General features: G+C 44.8%; 1 long non-coding RNA gene across 1 annotated transcript in view; it reads left to right on the top strand.

The window, feature by feature from the left end:
• LOC138549616 (uncharacterized) overlaps positions 1 to 18,713 on the top strand; it is a 44,152-nt gene extending 25,439 nt beyond the window's left edge. Inside the window, exon 3 of the long non-coding RNA XR_011293399.1 lies at positions 14,722 to 18,713. This is a non-coding gene — a long non-coding RNA (uncharacterized lncRNA). The remainder of the gene's footprint in view (positions 1 to 14,721) is intronic.
• The last annotated feature ends 1,528 nt before the right edge of the window (positions 18,714 to 20,241 follow it).

Below are 20,241 nucleotides of genomic sequence, written 5' to 3' on the forward strand. Positions count from 1 at the left end.
AAGAAAAGGAGAGATTAGAAGAGAAGAAACGAGAGGTGGTCAAAGCCCAAAGAATTAAAGTACGTAGGTTGCAAAGAAGGCGAGAGAAAGATGAATTGAGGGAAATGAGAAGGGAAGAAGAAATTAACAGAAGTAAAGGATTAAAAGATGACGAGGTAGATTATGTCATAGAATCATAGTGCTGATTGAAGCATAAGAACGACTTGAGGAAGAGAGAGGGCCACAGCAGCCCTGCAGGGAGCTGCAAGGGATACTGAGAATACCAACATGGGCGGAAGGACAACACACACAACACGTAGGGAAAAGAATTGGGGATTTATGCTGGCAAATGAGGGATAATGAAGAGTATACAACCCAAGAGAATATAGAAGGATCTCTTCCGGGGGAAGCAGGAGGTAGGTCAGATGACGTCATAACAGACGAGCACAGAATGCCTTCTCTAAGCAGACTAGATCTTGATGATGCAGAGAAAGATAACAGTCATACAAGCAGGGGCATAATGATCTCGGACGGGGAAAGGGACGAAAACAAGAGAGCGCGAAGGGAGAGTGCATGTGGATTTTCAAAAGAATCCAGTGTAGAGAAAGAGATACATTTGTCAGCTTTAGAGGACCCAAAAGAAAGAACACCAGAATCGACATCATACACTCAGCGACCATAAGCGCTATTGCACAATGCTGGGGATGTATCCCTGCCTTATGTAAGCAGATTAATGGCACTACCAGGATAGAGACAAACGGGCAAGACTAGCCCTGCCTAGAAAACAAAAAGTGTAGGCAGGTATGATAACGGACCAGGATTTTCACAATTCACATTATTAGAGAAAGGAGGAACATGACCACAATATATTCTATGGCCACAAATGGATAAAGACAATTTAAAATGTAAATTACCCAAGTTTAACTTCCGGTGCAGGAAAATGGATTCATGAGCTAGAGAGAATGACGTCAGGAATGATGTTAGCTATAGGTGACATAAAAGGCTTGCTAGCAGCCATTCTATGGGGGTGGGCTGGCGACTTTTGGAAATGAGCAGGATACGCAGGTGTGACTGCACAAAACACGACACATGATGGAGCGCCATTTAATAATTGCAGAGCAGATGTATGGGGGCGCTCAGAGTGCAATATCCTGATACATCAGATATGGGTGCGATTATGACTAGGAAAATGGGTGAGGATGCAGACCCTGTTGCCTTCATTTAAAATGAACCATGGGATAAAACGGTAGCATCATTTTACCACATTTTTTGTCAGGACTGCCCGAGCTAGTGCAATGGCAAATGAAAATACAGGTAGGAATGGAAGCAAAACCATGGTCAGAAATAAAGTTGATGATCTTGCATCACCTACGATTGTTACTAGAGAAGAATAAGCAGAAAGACGAGAGCAGAAAGCAGAAGGAGGCAAAGTTAGTTCAGAAGAAGTTATCAGAATTAGCCATAGAGGGAGCGGTATTGATGAGTAATGAGGGTATGGCAACGCAGGAGATGCGACCAGTGCAGCAAAACCATTTATGTACTCCACGGATCCCGGTGGGTACAATTCTTGGCCAAGAGGAATGGGCCTAGAGGAGGAGGACAAGGTGAATTTCAGAACTCTCAGGGAGGAAGAGAATTCAATGGCAGACAGCACCAACAATGCTGGAGTGCGGGAGAATAGGACACATAGCCAGAACATGTGGAAGCAGAGGAGGCATGTTGCAAAATGGGCAAACTCCAGAAGGGGGGTGGGCTATGTGCCGCAATACAATGCAGAACCACAGGAGTATTATGCTGAAGATCACAAGCAGACTCAGATATGTGCGCCGCAATCACAGCAGATGCAGAAAGCGCAATTACAAATGCAATTGCCACAAGGGCAACTTCAGCAAGTACCCATACAAACGCAACCGGGGCGCAAACAGGCCATGATACCTGTAAAGACTGGAGGGGGGTATCTGTACTTCTGCCCTCTAAATGGCAGAGCAGAGGCACAGAGCACCCCAGCCAAGGTTCCCTATTGTGGTAGCAATGGGCAAGCAACCAAGGCTTAAGCTCTCAGGAGGTAATACAGGCTGGTTCTTAAGTACATTGAGCCCCCAAAAACAAATGCCCACACACTAGGGGATGTGCTAACACAGTTCTTTATATAAAAATAAGGTTCAAAGATGGTTTATAGTCATAATGTCGACAGTCAAAATGTCGACAGTCAAAATGTCGAAAAATAAAATGTCGACTTTATTTTTCAATGCATTTTTTTTTATATGGGGGGGTTCCCCCCCCCCCCCCCCCCCCCCACCTCCCTTTTTTAATTTTTTTTTTTTTTCCCTTTTTTTTAGCTCCCAAACCCCTAAAATAAATATATAATTAAAAAAAGAGAAAGTCGACTTTTTTGTCGACATTTTTGTCTGTCGACATTTTTTTTTCGACATAAAGATATGTACACTATTAATAACACACTTTTTTTTATACTCTGGTGATTCTAATATGACAAATATATACAATGGGCCTCATTATGTATGTTGCAGTAAGGCAACAACGGCGCTGGTAGTGCTACCGGTGCCGTTGTTACCTTGCTGCAACATTCCGAGTTTGCTTGCGGGTGCCGCTCTGGATGCCTGGTCAGACCAGGCATGCAGAGCGGCACCCACGAGCAGACCAGGATGGTAGCAGCGGTACCATTATTAACGGTACTGCTGCTACCATCCTCCCCATTCCCATTGAGCCCTATGGGGGCTCAAATGGGAATGTGGACGTTCCGGGTCCGGGTCCTGCGAATGGGAATTATCGGGCCCTCCAAGGTCGGAATGGCACAGTAAGTCATTAAGTCCCCTTTTGCGGGACCTGAGTTTGGGGGTAGCCATGCCCTTATTAAAAGCATGGCTACCTCCAAACTCGTAATGAGGCTCAATGTTTATGTGGTACCACACTTAGCTAGAGATTCCTTTTTTTAAATGCATTTATTGCTGACAGTTATAAGATTGCATACAAATCGCGCAGCAAGGTGTACCATAGATCATAGGAAGGAAGACAAGGTAGGTTAAACAGTGGCAGTGTACTTTCTCCAGCTGCCTAGACATATTTCTGAGTGAGAATCCCCCCACCTGTGCAACCTGTAATAAGAGTATTAACAAGCCCAGTCCATTAATGTTTAATCAGTCTTGTTTCTTGGTCAAAAAGTTCAGTCACCCCAATGTACCCGAGATAGACGAGTTTCTTCGATGGTTAGTCGACGGATCCTTGGAGTGGACTCCCTTTAAAGCAGGAGCCTTAGAGCGTTGAAATTCCGTGAAGAAAGGTGGAAAACTTGCATTGAGACTGCAGCTTCGATCTTCGCAGTGCTCTTTGAAGATCAATCGTGGAAGTCCTGTGAAAGTGAGGCGTGCAGTGCACCGCGATGTAAAGAGCTTGATGCTGCAAAGAAGACTCAGTGATGGATGTAGGCCAAGCAGCGGGCGCCGGGTGTTGTGAGATGCTTCAGCGGTCCACTGGCCTGTTGTTGCCGCAGCACATACCTCGGGATAGCTTCGATGATCGGGACTCAACCACGGGCTGGACTTCGGATCTTCATGTCATCAGTGTCCTCGGGACGTCTTTGTTGGCTTTGAGTGGTGGGAAACCCACTGGCAGACTTTCCTCGGTAGCTGGCGACCTCTGTTTTCTCCGGCGGGACAAAGCGGCCGACAGTGATAGCAAGGGAGCCCTTCATTCAAATGTTCTTAGGCAAAGGTGGAGCGTTGCAGCTCCGGTCCGGTCGTCGAGTAGCACGGTGTCAAGCTGTGCCTGCTTCTGGGCAGCACAACTCGACTGGCTTCCAGCGGTTTACAGAAATCCTCTGAACCCTGATCGACAGCAATGGGCTTTGATGGACTTGATGTCCTGGTGCTTCACTTCAAGATTCTTGGTGGACCCCTTCTCCGGTCGACAGCCTCTCGGGACTGGTTTCCAGGGTACCTAGATGAAGATCAGGTTTTGCACGATGTTCCCTTGTAGCTCGGAGAGAGGTCTCCTAGCGTGAGAGGTCCCCCAGATATACACACCTGTCCCTCGTTCGCTCTGGCTGACCAAGGCTCAGTGAAACAATCACACAGAAGGGCATTCATGCAGGCAGGCAGCCAATCAGGCCCACATGCATTCAGGCTATTCATTTCGACCCAGACACCCTTAAAAAGGAATGTGGATTGAGCAAGCACACAGCCTTTCAGCACACCACACTGTATTAATGTCAGTTTCCGGCACAGCTGTCTTATTCATTGTGTCACACACACAGAAACCAGACACCCATAGAATGCATACTGGTCACACACTATATTCACCTAGGTCCCACTCCAAGGGTGTACCCACAACATACAGACACTGGGAAGGCTTCAGCCAGTCTGGCCTGGACTTCCCCACAATACTATATATGGTTCTTCCACCCAACAGCCAGTCAAGGGAAGGGACAGATTTAGGGCTTCCCAGGACTTTGAGAAAACAAGGTAACAGGCAATAGAAACCAAGCAGCCACAGGGCCCATCTTGCCTTCTATCAGGAATCCACTGATTGCTATGGTGTGGCCTGGGTATCCCAAAATGGAGAATACTCGGAGCACCTGCCAAATACAGCATGGATCTGCCACCAGCCCATACCCTGCTCTGTGGGAAACACACAGGTGCCCAAGAATATGCACTAAGGGTGCAGGGTTGTACGCCCACCCATGGGTACCATCCCAAGGGTCTCTGTTCACAACAACTATAAAGAGGAAGAGCTGCACTGACCAGAGTCCCAACTGGACTCCTGTGCAGAAAACAACACAGAACACATAAGGGTGTACAGGACAAGGACATGGAGGCCATTTCCATAAAATACATTTCCAGCATCACAATACCACAATGGAATATAAATACAGGAGTCCAGCAAGCACATGCACCTAAATTAGGGAGTGTGACTGTGGTCAGAGTAAATCCTTTCACAGGTACAGGGATGAATTTATATCCACAAATAGGACAGCGACCAGATCAATCTGATGTGTTCAGTATTATCTGTGACACCAGACCCCCAAGGGTCCATATGACGATAGGAGGCAAGACATTTTCTTTTCTTGTAGTCACTGGAGCAACTCGTTCCTGCGTCCTTTTGAAGACAAATTACCACTCTCTATAAGAGAACATGAAGTATCTATGCCAGACGCCAGCTAACATATATTAGGGTGTGACTTAATGAAATGTAACATGACAATATCTTTTACTAATGAAGAACTGGTGTGCTCCACTCCGGGGATACATTGTTTGAGAGGTGAGTGTCAGTCCCCTTGGACTGCTCTTCCCCAGAACCCCAACTCTCCTCCTCACCTGAGAGAATGGATTCCGGGCTGCTCGGTATCTGTGGTTGGCGGGCACGGTAGTCCTTTTTTTTATGAAGACTGTGTGTAATCCAGGAGGAAGCCACAGTGAATGCTTACTCAACAGCACACCTGTGACTTCTCTTCCAGGATGAACTCCTAGGGAAAAAGCCTCACAAAGGCGCAAACCCAATGGACAGCAGGTACACAGCGATCAATAGGACTCTTGGACTCAACACCTCCAGTCTGGTCTGCTGGAAGATAGGCTCGGCTGGTGTTGATGTTGTAGCAAGAAAGGAATCCAAATACCCTGAGGTGACTCAAGAGTATAGAGTCCTGAAGGTAGACACTAAACAAATAAGGCTGGGAGACGTAACTCCACAACAAGAAAGGCAAAGCTGAAGCTGGCCCAGCGAGAATGGCGGAGAGGCAGGAAAAGCGGAAAGAGAGGAACTGAGGGAGAGCCGAAACGGCAAGGAGGAAAGGAGAAGCTCGGAAACATTGCACCTAGGTGCGGTGCGCAGGAGAGAGAGAGAGTTGGAAAGATGAGATAAGGCATGGTCGCACATGCCAAGGAAAGCGGGGCGCCGTGCGAGAAAGAGACAGAAAGAAAACTGGTTCCCACAGTGAAACGGAGCAGGAAAACTTAGCGTAGTGAAACCAAAGGCTGAGGGGAACAAACCGCACGGTTGCAACGCGCCAATTGCTGGTGAGGGGCGTGGCTGTGAAGCTCCAGCAATGGCAGTTGGCAAACACTAGACCGTAGCCTGTGGTGCACCCACAACGTGGTGGAACAACTAATGGTCACGTAGGCGTACCCTAGACCACAGGCGCCATGGTGATAGGTGCACGACAATATGCCCCCTACCAAATCGGGTACCACCCGGTTTCCCTGGATGCGCCATGATGAAACTTCATAAGGAGATCTGGGGCCGATACATGTGAAGCCGGTTCCCAAGAAACTTCAGATCTAGTCTAACCTTTCCAATGAACCAGATACTCCAAGTGACCCCGCTTGTAACGGGAATCGCATATCTGGGATACCTCACACTCCATTTCAGGAAGTGCATGTGTCCGAAGTGGGTAAGGTCGGTGACCATGGTCCTGGACTGCTGCCTTCAAAAGAGGAATGGAATACTGGGTGGATTCTTTGAAAGCTAGGGGGCCATTTCAGCTGAAATGTCACTGGGATGATATTGGCGAGAATAGTGTAAGGACAGATGTAGCAGGGGGACAATTTTGAGGGACGCACCCAGCGCAGAACGTACTTGGTCGAGAGCCAGACTCTGGAGCCCACCTTCCATTCAGGTACCTCCCGGCGGTGTCAGTCGGCTTGGGTCTTATATGCATTCTAGCTGTGTTCTAGGCAAAGCTTGGCTGTCTTGTGTGCTTCTGCCAATCTGGAAAGGGTGTCTTCGAGAGCTGGCAGATTGGATTGTATCGATGTCACAGGGAGTATGGTGTGAGGATGTTGTCCGTAGGTACAGTAGAACGGAGTAAGACCGGTGGCTACGTGGCAGGAATTATTGTAGGCGAACTCTGCTGTGGGCAATAGAGCCACCCAGTTGTCTTGTTCCCGGTTAAAGAAGCATCTGAGATACTGCTCCAGTGCTGTTCAGTCTTTCAGTTTGCCCATTGGTTTGCGGGTGGAACCCCGATGAGAGGGCCCATTCGATGCCTAGGTTGGTACACAGCAATTTCCAAAACCTGTGGGTGTATTGGCTTCCCCGGTCTGATGTTATTTTATCCGGCATGCAGTGGAGGCGGAACACATCCTTAATAAACACCTCCGCCATACCAGCGGCCGTAGGGAGGCAAGGTAAGGGAGAAAAATGAACTAGCTTGGGCAGGGTATCCACCGTTACCATTATGCAGGTTCATGATTGTGATTTAGGTAGGTCAACAATGAAGTCCATTGTGATGTGACTCCAGGGGCGAGTAGGAATGGGACCTTGTTCTAACAAACCAATGGTTCTGGAGGTAACATGTTTGCGCCTGGTGCACACTTTACATGACTGAATGTGTTTTTTGACATCCAACTTGAGGCCAGGCCAATAGAAAGATCGCCTTAGCAAATACAGAGTGCCGGCTTGACCTCTGTCTCGCTGTCTTATGGTCATGACACCGTGTAAATACTCTTTGTCGGAGAAAGTCTGTGGGTACATAGAGTCGATATTTTCGAAACAAGAGGCCTTGCCGATTGATAAACGATGTAACAGCATCTGGTGGTCCGTCCTTGACCAAAGCCTCCTTGACTTGTTGCAGAAAAGATGAAACATGAGCAATGATTTGGTTCCTGGGGAAGAACCTTTCTGGTTGGAGTGAGGATGGTGACTGAAGGACTGTTTTATGAGACGGAGCGTCTGCTAGAGTGTTTTGACTGCCGGGGATGTATGTTATCCGAAAGTCATATTGTGCCGAAAAAATGTGCCCATCGTGCTTGGCGTGAATTTACGCAGTCCATAGTTTGTAGCACCTCGAGGTTCTTATGGTCTGTCCAGATGGTGAACGGATGCATGCCCCCTTGCAACAAATGCCGCCTCTCCTCATAGGCTAATTTCATGGCCAAAAGCTCCCTTTAAATTACGGAGTAGTTCCGTTGGCTTTCCGTGAGAGTGCGAGAGAGATACGCAATGGGATGTTCCCCATGGTCTTGTTCTTGTAACAGGACTGCTCCTATTACAGCGGCTGTGGCGTCAGTTTCTAGAATTAATGGTTTCTTTTGGTCGGGATGACTCAGAATTGGAGCGCTGCAAAACAGCTTCTTAAGATAGTTGAAGCTTTCATCCGCTGGAAGACTCCAGTGAAAGGGTGTAGAGGACTTCTTTAACAAGCCCGTTATGGGCAGCACCACCTCAGAGAACTTGGGTATAAAACGCCTATCAAAATTGGCAAGTCCCAGAAACCTCTGTACTTCTTTAACCAAGGCGGGAGCGGTCCAATTGAGTATTGCCTCGATCTTCTTGTTTTCCATCAGTATGCCGTCTTGAGATAGTATGAACCGCAGGTAGGGAACTGTATCTACTCCAAAAACACATTTCTCTTTCTTGGCTAAGAGATTGTGGGTCTTCAGCCGGGTCAAGAGTTCACTAAGATGGATTTTGTGGTCTTGGAGGTTCCGAGAGAATATCAGGAGATCATCCAGATAGATTATGACTGAGATGTACATCCGGTTAGAGAAGATGTGGTCCATAAATCGTTGAAAAACGGCTGGAGCATTCACTAAACCAAACTGCATCACACAGTATTCGTACAATCTGAAAGGTGTTCTAAATGCTGTTTTCCACTCATCTCCAGAGCGGATCCTCAACAGGTGGTAGGCACTACGAAGGTCTAATTTGGAGAACACCTTAGCCCCCTGTACTGCCTCGAGGATGTCCGTGATGAGTGGCATCGGGTACCGGTCCCTGATGGTAACCTTGCTGAGCCTTCTAAAGTTGATATAGGGCCTGAGATCGAGCAAATCCCTTTTTGGTATGAAGAAAAGTGGAGCTCCCGCGGGGGACTTAGAAGGTTCAATAAGTCCATTGCACAAGTTGTCGTCCAGGTATGTTCGGAGGGCTTTCTTCTCTTCTTGGGACACAGAAAACATCCTCCCAAAGGGAACCAAGGCATCTGCTACCAAGTCAATTGTGCAGTCTTCTGGTCGATGGAGTGGCAACTCTAACAGTGTCTTGTCGGAGAAAACTGCATCAAACTCTGATAGGTCAAACGGGATTGAAATCACCCCAATAGTCGCATTAGTGATTGACGGAATGGTGTGCACCTTTTGATATGAGATCCATTGAAGACAGTTCTTCTTACAGAATGGGGAGTAGACCCCTAATTGATTTGTGGACCAGTCAATCCGGGGGTTATGCTTCCGCAACCACATGATTCCTAGTATCATTGGAAAGTGTGCTGCTCGGATTATATCCAATCGGATGGTTTCCGTGTGATGTTGGATGGTTACCCTTAGGTCTACCGTGTTTTGCGTAATGGGTCTGGATCTAAGAGGGCTGCCGTCGACTCCTTCAACGTTTTGGTCTTCCTTACGATGAATTCTGCGTAGACCCACTTTGTCTGCCCAGATCGTGTCTACAAAATTTCCTGCCGCCCCACAATCGAGGAGGGCCACGGCTTCGATTTTACGTTGATCCAAGGTAAGAAGTACAGTAAGCACCATCAGTCTGGAATCTGCCTGAGTGTTTGCTGGACTAATTGAGAGAGAAACATAGGGACTGGATGAGACTCCTTGGTGGTCCGTCCCTCCTAAATCCGAGGTCTCTCGTTTCCCGAGCGCCTTGTTGGGACCTCTGGGCAGTTTCGAAGCAGGTGTTTCTCTGAGCCACAATAAGCGCATAAGCCGTTCTCTCTCTGCGTTTCCGCTCTTCTGGCATCAAAGACGGACAAGCAGTGCCTATCTGCATTGACTCATCTGTCTGTGTAGAGGAGGAGGCCATAGGAGGAGGAGGAGGTTCAGTCACAAGAGTGGGGTCCCAGATGCATCGCCTTTCATACCGTCTTTCTTGTATCCTATATTCGATCTGGAGGGATGCTGACAGGAAGTCGGCGAATGTAGATGGATGAAGAGACCTGGCCAACTCGTCTTTGATCTCCTCTCTGAGTCTGCGCCGGAAAAGTACGTACTGAGATTGCTCAGGCCACCCAGTCTCCGTGGCTTTACCTCTTGAATGTAGAGAAACGAAAGAACATCCGATTGCCCTTGTCGGACATCCAAGAGATCTTCGCAGGCTGAGTACAAGATCTCTGGCCTCTCGAAATCTTGCTTCAGTTGTGTGATGAAAGCCCCACAGTCTTGTAAAACCGGGCTGGAACTGGTGACCAGAGGGGTTGCCCAGGCCAGAGCATTTCCCATCCTGTTTGATATGACAAACCCTACTCTGGCATGGTATTTGGTGTAGGTATTAGCCCGGAAGGTGAAATTAATCCTGCAAGCATCTCCTTCAGCCTTTTTGGTGTTCCATCGAATTTGCCCTTAGGTAGGGCCATGGGTGGTAGGTCAGCATGGCTGGCGTCTCATGTTACTATTTGTCGTAACATGGTGTTTTCTGTCTTGAGGTTCTGAACTTCCGCTGATAGATTCTGAACAGCAGCTACCAGTTCTTGTAGTTGCTCCGCAGTTGCCATCTTTGGATTGTGGCGTTGCAAACTGTCAGTCCCCTTGGAATACTCTTCCCCAGGACCCCAATTCTCTTCTTCCTCCTCCTCACCTGAGAGACTGGATTCTGGACTGGTCGGTGTTTGTGGTCGGCAGGCTTGGTAGTGCCTTTTCTTAATGAAGACTGTGTCTAACCCGGGAGCAAGCCACAGTGAATGCTTACTCAACAGCACACCTGTGACTCCTCTTCCAGGATGGACTCCTGGGGAAAAAAGTCTCACAAAGGCGCAAAAAAAACATTGGATAGCAGGTATAGAGCGATCAATAGGACTCTTGGACTCGACACCTTGAAGTTGTAGATAGAAAGGAATCCAAATACCCAGCGGTGACTCAACAGTATAGAGTCCTGAAGGTCGACACCAAACAAACAAGGCGAGGAGACGTGACTCCACAACAAGAAAGGCAAAGCTGAAGCAGGGACAGCGAGAATGTCAGAGAGGCAGGAAAAGTGCAAAAAGAGGAACCGAGGAAGAGCCGAAACGGCGTTGAGGAAAGGGGAAGCTTGGAAACACTGCACCGAGGTGCATAGCACAGGAGAGAGAGTTGAACAGATAAGATAAGGCACGGTCGCACCTGCCAAAGAAAGCGAGGTGCTGTGCGAGAAAGACAGAAAGAAAACCGGTTCCCATGGTGGCACGGAGCAAGAAAACTTAGCGTAGTGAAACCAAAGGCTGCAAGGAACAAACCGCACGATCGCAACGCGCCGATTGCTGGTGAGGGGCGTGAAGCTCCAGCAATGGTGGTTGACAAACACTAGACCCAACGTGGTGGAACAACTAAGGGCCGCCTAGGCGTACTCTAGAGCACAGGCGCCATGGAGATAGGCGCCTGACAGTGAGAGCTTATATAAGCCTTCACAGGCCAGAAGGCATTATGAGGAGTTCTTAGATCCAGAAATATTTTTGATTGGAGTGACTGTTTTGTTATCATGGGTGCCCAGGTTGATAGGTAAACTATTAAGAATATCTGATGAGTTTTTGTTTAAACCTGAAAAAAACCATGGATGATGAAGACCAGATTATTCCTTTGGAGTTAGAAGCTGCAGCGGTCACAGAGGAAAGGTTGGTTCTCCATTGGACAGATGATGAGGGAAGAGGCCGGAGAACAGTGATGGCTCTCAGTGAATGATACAGGTTGATAGATGAGGAGCTGTGTAGGGATGAGTACTCAGAATTTGTATTTTTCAAGTCTCACTTATTGGTTTAAAGTAGAGAATAGAGAAACACTGCAGAGAATGGTGCTGGTAAGAAATGAAACTGTAATTTTTCCAAGAAGATTTAGAGATAGTACCAGATATTTTATGGACCACAAGTCCATATGATGTGGGTCTATTTAAAGGAGTAGGAGCAGTTAAAACTGAGCTTAAACCAGGAGTTATTTTGCCACGAGCAAAGCAATGCCCAATGACTAGAGTAGCAGATGAAGGCATACTTGAGACCATTTCCTCTTTAATGAAGCTAGGAATATTGGTACCATCAGTTCTTTATGCAAAACTGCTGTGTACCCAGTAAAAACATCTACGGGTGTGGTCATGGAGAGTCATACAGGACCATCACCCCCTAAACAATATAGTCGAAGCTGAGTTTCCTTTAGTTCCAAATCCTGCAACAATATTGTGCAACATCCCATCTAAGGCCAGATACTTCCATTATAGATTTAAACAATGCATTCTTTTCAATTTCCCTCCATGAAGACACAAGATTTGACTTCCGTTTCGTATAGAAATATTCACCTGAAACATACTCGTTTGTCCCAGGGGAACTGTGAGTCCCCTTCAATCTTTAACAGAGCCTTTCAGATGGACTGAGGTAATGTTCAGCCATAGTGCAATAATTCAATATGTGGATGACGTTTTGGTGTGCAGTGAAACAGAATAAAAGATGCAGAGAAGATTCAGTTAAGTTTATGACCATACTCTCAGAGAAAGGGTATAAGGTGGATAAAGAAAAGTTACAATACTGTCAGAAAGAGATCTTGTATATATATTTAAAAGGACTTAAATGAGCACAGGTGAGCAAGAGAAAAATAACATGGACAGATGTGATGACGGAAGGATTTGAAGAATTTAAAAAAAGTAATCAATACAGCCCCTGTGTTAGGAATTATCATGAATAATTTAACTTATTTTCTCATTCAAATTGAGAAGTTATGATAGCAGTCCATACACAGAAAACGACATTAGGACATGAACATAAACTATTGGCTTACTATTGTGGGATTTTAGATCCAGTTATAAAGGGGCATTACCCTTGTGAGCAATCTTTAGCTGCTGCTTCATTCATGATTGAAAAAGCTTCAAGTATAACAATTGGGTGTTCAGTAACACTATTTGTAGAGCATGCATTATTTGCAATTTTAGAGAAACCCAAAAGTACATTAACAGCACAAAGCGCATCAGGATATGAGGTAATTATTTTGAGCACTGTGATTAAAATTGTTAGGTGCAAGACAGTGAAACCAGCAACGGTCATAGGAAAACCAGTAGGGGAGGATGATTATGTATATGATTGCACAATGTATACTGAATACTATGATGGTATTCCCCAAGCTAGTAAAAATGCTCCCGGCGGGTGATGGGCAGGGAGTTCCCTTTATTGATGGTTCCAAACGACTGGTGAAGGGCATACTGGATCAGTGGTAGGGAAGCTGATCCGAAAGTGTGAGTTTGAGGTAGTGACATGCGCAAGATTGCCTTACACATTACTCAGCACAGGTTGCAGAATTGGTGGCAATTTTTGCTGCACTTCAGAAATTTGATGAGGAGGTGACTGTGTACTCTGACTCTGCCTATGTTATGTAAACTGTACACACAGGTTTATCCCGCTGTAAAAGGAGGGGCTTCCTCCACGTAGACAGCACTCCAGGGCAACATGCTGCCCTATTGGATAAACCTATTGAAGCATTCAAACTCCATTGATGCTCGCAGTGGAAAAATGCGCAGTACATACTAAAAGGGCAGATGTCATTTCTCGCGGAAACAAAGCCACAGATTTCAAAGCCGAAAAGGCAGCCTATTTCCCAACTATTTCCAATTTTGAAATAGAAAGCGTTAAACAGATGACAAGATGATGCATGTTGGTAATAGAAGGCTTTACCATGCTCTCTTTTGTTCAATTCATTGAGATAAAGATAGCCGGTAAGATAGCTCAGCGGGTTGAGCGCTCACTGCTGCGATCGGAGCGTGATCTGCAGGTCGCAGGTTCAAATTCCAGCAAGGCCAACTCAACCTTTCATCCTTCCGAGGTCGATAAATGAGTACCAATTTCAGTTGGGTGATATTGTATGTAAATATGTGCTCTGTAAAGTGCTTTGGATTAAGGCGCTATATAAATAACACATCATTATCATTGTAAAGGACGAGCCCCACAAGAAGAGCAGGATTTATGGACGAAACTGGGGTGTTCTTTATCCCCTACAAAGGCAATTTGGAAGCAGGATAGCACTAGAAAGCCAGTTATGTTTCTAGCATTAATGAGGCTAATGCTGGAGCAGCTTCACTATGCCGCGCATACGACTCGAGAGTCTTGCTGCTACCATTTTAGAAGGTTGGGCCAAATGCTCCAACATATTTGGCAAAAACCAGTTCATTGTAAATTGCATTGTTTACCAGAAATGTACTGCAGCGCACACTTATCGAGCAGCGAGAGGAGCAATCCCTAGACCCAATGGCCTATTTCAGCATCTATATATAGATTATGGGGGATATGCTGCAAACATGCAATGGTTACAGTTACATGCTATTCGTGGTATGTCCTTTTTCTAGATGGAGCGAGGCAGGTCCATGCATGCACCATGATGCCACATGCGCCACAAGTTCTTTGTGAGTGAGCTGTTCCCAAGATGGGGTGTCTTGTGGTCTGACTATGGACCGCATTTTGTAAATTAATTGTTTGAACAAATAGTTATCCTATTAGGCATTAAACATACATGTATACATTTAGCTCAGTTTACCATCTACAAGTGAATGGTGTCTGTGAGTGTTTAAATTGACCATTAAAAGAGAGGATTGCAAAAATAAAAATGACTTTAAAAAAAGGGATGGCTACGTTGCCTACCCCTTGCCTTGTATGCTCTAAGAAACCTGCTTGGCTCAGATCACCATCTAACTCCTCATGAGTTGGTGGCTGGAAGCCGCATGAGAACCTCCTTTGCTCTTCCAATTAGGTTAACAACTGATGCCCATAGTGTAGCGAAGACATTAGGTGGCGAGATGCATGGTGTCCTAGCAATGACTGCAAGTGTTTCTTTAATGTCTCAACAGGGCAAGAACCAAAGGGAGGGGTCAGAGAGAAGCGACGACAATCAACCCATTGATTCGGAGGATTTATTGAAGCAACCCAGTCTATACCCAGGGGAGCAGCTGCTGGTCTGAATGTTTGTGGGCAGTTGGAGCACGCCCTGTTTTGAAGAACCATACAAGGTGGAGGAAGTTTTCCCCCCACAGCTACCAAGTTAAAAGGAAGAAGAGCTTGGCTGCGTTTGCACAATATTAAACCATATAAAGGAGAAACCCTGACCCCTCCTGCAACTACTGACGGTGAAGCAAGAGAAGACGTTCCGTGCATGCAGACTTGTTCAATGACCAAGAGCAAGGATAAGGAAAATGAAGAGCACAGAAGCACTGTAAATTGAGGACCAGTATCTTTCAACATTTGATAAGGAATAAATAGACTTGCAGTTATCCTGGAACTTTTTTAGATAGGCTAAAGGGACAATGCTTTGACGTACCAGTGCCAAAAAAAAAAGCACACTTCATCTCTTATGTTACCTATTGTAATAACAATACACACATTCTTGTATACTGTTTTTACATATATATTACAGTCTTATCCGCTTTAGTAACAAGACATGTGAATATTGTAATGTTTCTTGGCAACCCTAAGAACAATCACATTATTTTCAGAATAATTGTTGCTATTATCTTGCAGTTTGTGCTCTAAAGGTGTGATCTATAAAGAATTACAAAAGTTACACATTTAGAGTTAGAATAAGATGTGGAGGTTTCAGAATATAAGAGGCTCATTATCCTCAAGACAATAGATGAGTTTCCATGGTATAATAATTGTGATATCATTCTGTAATATGATTTGTGTTTTCCTCCTGATTATTGTGGAATGTAGACATGTTATAAAAAACAATAAAGATATGGTGGGTGAATATGAAACATTTACTATCGACCCCAATAAAAGTACAAACAGCATTTGTTATAATCTTACGAAGCACCTATTTTGTTTTTAAAAGGGATGTTGAAGATTATGAAGATATAAATGCATATTTTGATAATTTGTCTCTTTTTAAAAATAATGTATGGTATTAGCACATGAAGGAGGTGGGAGAGAAAACATCAGATGAAAGCTGCTATGTCTGTTCCTTAATACCATATGACATGAACGCAGCAAGGACATTCATTGCCAAATAAATGCCTGCACATGATGCAAAATGTCAGTCATCTAGCAGCGTGTACGATCAGAGGGCAATTCGAAGAAAAATGGGCGATTGTACAATGGCGATCAAGAGGGCCATTTCCATATCAAGACACTTAGTAAAAACAAGGGGAATGGAAAGTGGGATGGGGTGGACAAGCATAAAACTTTTGTATCCAGCCCAGGTTGGAGAACAAATAAATATTGTTGTGATGAGGAGGATGGACTGCTCAGATATGACTGAAAGCTCAGGAGTACCAGGATGCTGGGAGAGACCTCAGCTATTGGTGTATGGGTGTGTTGCCACCAGTACCGGACAGCAAGAAGGACAATTATCTTGCACTGCACACTTATCGAAGAAGGAACCAGTAAACATAGTGCAAATAGTGAATGACAGATGCCTAGAGTCTTGGGCCAAATACTCTTAAGTTACAAAGATTGGTCGACAGTAAAGCAGGACCAGTATCTATACCACTAAAGAAAGCAACACCATGCTTCAAGAATGGAGCTGTGGTTCTGGTTGGAGAAAATAAAGGATTTGGACAGACCATCAAGGTCCCAGGAATGAATGGAGGAACTGCAGTATTGATGGACAGATATTGGGCTTGTGGATCCCGAGCTTACTTGTAATGCCTAAGAATTGGGGAGGAATATGTTCCACTGTAGTAATACATGTTCCAGCATTAGTGATTCCTCAAAGTGACCTCAATATTGATGGCTTCCCAAAAATCAATAAAGGCCTATGATGACATTGATATGATATGATATGGTATTTGTAACGCGCCTATACACAAGTGTTTCAAGGCGCGACACAAGTGTTAACATAAACTGTTCAGCAAGACAGCAATGATAATGACATCTATAGTCCTGCCAGGACTCCAGATTGCAGTGAACGCTAAGTGGCTGCAGATTACCAGATGGGAGCTGTTACAGAGGATCAATGCAGCAATAAAAGGATTCAATGCAATCAGAGAGGAATTGAGAGCCATAAGGCTGATGACTCTCCAGAATAGGTATGTCTTGGATTTAATTACAGCAATGGAAGGAGGTGTGTGCGCCAAGGTTGGGCCTTCTTGCTGTACATTTTTTACCATCTTGTGATGGAGAAAATGGAAACCTGATTAAGGCAATAACTATGCTAACAACCCTGCATACGAAGATGGAAGATGAAACTGATGAGACAGCAGGTGATGACTGGTTTTTACTTCTATTGTTGTGGATTCCAACCTGGCTTGTGAACGCCTTCAAAATACTTGGAGCAATACTAGTGTTGGTATTGCTAGGATTTTGTCTCGTAAGGATCATTTTGGGACAGGTCCAGAAGACAGCTAAGAAAGCTAATGGGATGAAGATAATGATTGATATAGATGCTGGAGCTGGTGAACGAATGCAAGATGAGTAAAGTAGAGGAGCAGGTGGATACATTTTCCCTAACTCCCGCACTACTGTCGTATTGGAACCGCAGGAGAAGAGCTTTATATGGGACCCCATGTGTTGTCCCGATACCACATCGACTGTATGAGAGACAATATGCAGTCAGGCAACCATACCGAATTTACCCTCATACTGAAAGAGTGGAAGGATGTCAGCAGTACCATTGGACATCATGGAGTGATGAGTGAAATCTGACAAGGGCTGAGTGATGTCATAAAGAAGATATGAGGACATTCATGTCATAAAGAAGATATGAGGACATTCAGAAATGATATGAAAACACTTAAGACTGACAATGTAACTGAAGTGACCAGAGAAACATGTAGGAAATGATAAAGTAATCATTTATACAAAGATCATCAAGTAACTTGCTGACTAAGTGTAAATACGCAGTAACGCATTGTAGTTGAGAAATATAGAAGCTTGATATAGAGGAAAAATAACATGGCTAGGACGGCCATGATAGGAAGATGGACGTTGGCTTGTGTTAAGACTCAATCCAGCTACCTCAGAGGCAGACCAGGGATGCAGAGTCAGGAGACGTTGGAAAAATATCTTTGTATGCAGAATAAAGAGGAGTCTATGTTGGCCTGGAATCCAGGGTGCTATTTTAAGGAATGACTACAAGGCACAAAGGGAGGCAAATGGATAAGCCATGTACGTAAGACATATTTCTCTTAGATTAAAGAAGAAGAAAACATTTGTAAGAGCCAATTATTGGACAATTAACAATGAATAAGGTTAATTGTTAACAAGATGGAGTGAGCAAGTCTCCAGAGGCCGAGAGGAGAAAGAACACCCAGTATAATTAAATAAGAGTTTGAAATGGACAAATTTGCGGTCTCTTCACATGTGATTCAGAAGTCGAAAACAAGGGCTATTCATTAGGCTTTGAATGAAGATAGTAATGTGCTTGCAATCCCTCCATTGTCCTAGAACAGAGAACAACTACAAGATCAACTACAGACGGCAAACTTTGGCTTATAGTTGGAAGGATGAGAGATGATGGTCTAATTGGGAAAGTGGGGAGTAATCTGATGTGACTAGAGCACCTCGGTTTCATTTTGTGTATGTTGCATAGACCAGCCGCTGCCATTTTCTCTGCTATAATCAGTATTATACATATTTAAAGGTAGATCAAGGCGTGTCCTACAGATAAGGGGCAGCCAATGATGTACTAACCCCTATGTATGCCATAGGTACATATGTTCCCTTAAACAATCCTTCCCTTCAATAGGTTTTGTAGTTTGCAACATAGATGACGTCATAAATTACACATATTGGGGTATATAACCTCTGTAGAATCAGGTTTGTGTGTGATTGTGCGAGCATAAGTCTGTAGTTCGCCAGTTCGCCCTGCTCTATTGAACTGAGAATAAAGTAGTATTTTGCCATATTTTCTGAGTTTCCAGTTATTTGGTCTGAGATCTTTATTGGTAATTCCATTTAGCACAAAATACGCTTTAAGTTGCTAGAGCACACCGGGATGTCCTGGATATGTTGAGAGAATCATGGGAAGGATAGAGGAGGCTCCAATTCCCCTCTGCCAAACGGCAAAAAGATTGAAAGAACACATGGCGACTGTTAAATCTTTAGTCCTGGACTCACATGGTTAAAGCACAGGAACAACAAAAGAGCTCCTAAGATAAAAAGGTTTCGCTAAGATCCTTTTCTATAGGTCAAAAGGTGGTAGTACGTTGCCTACTTCTGAAAGTAAACTGGTAGATGGCATGGTCCATACGAGGTACTGGAACAAATGTATCCCTGTAATTATAAGATCTCACAACCCGACCGCAGTCTTAAAACCCAAGTCTACCAGTAAACTTATTGAAGGAATGGAAGCAAAATACTTCAGAGTACTGGGCTATAATATTAACCTGTCTTTTACCAGAAGATACAGAAACAAACCTCAGTAACAATCAAAAGCAAGACCTGTATGACCTTATCCGACAATTTCCTGATGTGTTTTGAGAGGAGCCTGGGAGAGTAAAGGATATTTATCATCAAATCTGCATTCCTGTAGGCAAAGTGCTACACTTGAAACCTTATCGGTTAATCGAGGCAAGGAAAAATGCCATCATTTAGGAAGTTAAAAACATGCTGGAGGCTAACATCAAACCTTCAAATAGTCCTTGGTCCTCACCCTATTGTGTTGGTGGCAAAACTCGATGGAAGTTGGATGTTCTGTATATACTTTAGAAAGGGGAACGCCATCTGTGACTTTGACGCTTACCCAATGCCCCTTATTGCCGATCTGATAGACCGGCTGGGTAATGCTGTCTACCTTTCAACAATAGATCTCCCGATAGGATATTGGTAAGTTCCTTTGCATGGGCATGATAAGGAGAAAACTGCCTTTGCCACATCCACAGGGTTGTTTCATTTCAAAGTCCTGCCTTTTCAGGCTGCATGGTGCTTCTGTAACATTCCAGAGACTAATGGACAAAATCTTACAGCCATACTCGGAATTTTGCTGAACCTATATAGATGATATTTTGATACATAGGAGTACATGGGACGATCATATGTACCACCTTTACACAATCATGAGTGTGTTAAGAAAAGCAAGGCTGACCTCTAATTACAGAAAATGCTAGCTGGTCCAATCTGCGGTAAAGCATTTGTGGTTCTTTGTGGGTAACAGCACTGACCAACCACAGCAAGAGAATTTGACAGCTGTTCTCAATACCCCCACTCCGAAAACAAAGGAAGATATAAAGGGCTGTTTGGGAATAATCAGGTACTACCGCAGATTTACTGAAAATGTCTCTAGCAAAACATCCAGACTGACTCATTTAAAAATAATGTGCACCAAAAGTTCCAATGGGAAGAGGAAGATGAGATCTGTTATACGACCTTGAAACAAGCCCAAAGCCACATTTTGAAAGTTGCAGATTTCCCCAAAGAATTCATCCCCCAGATGA

This window comes from Ambystoma mexicanum, chromosome 1q, assembly GCF_040938575.1.
Source record: "Ambystoma mexicanum isolate Mex_15411 chromosome 1q, UKY_AmexF1_1, whole genome shotgun sequence".
Lineage (NCBI taxonomy): Eukaryota > Metazoa > Chordata > Amphibia > Caudata > Ambystomatidae > Ambystoma > Ambystoma mexicanum.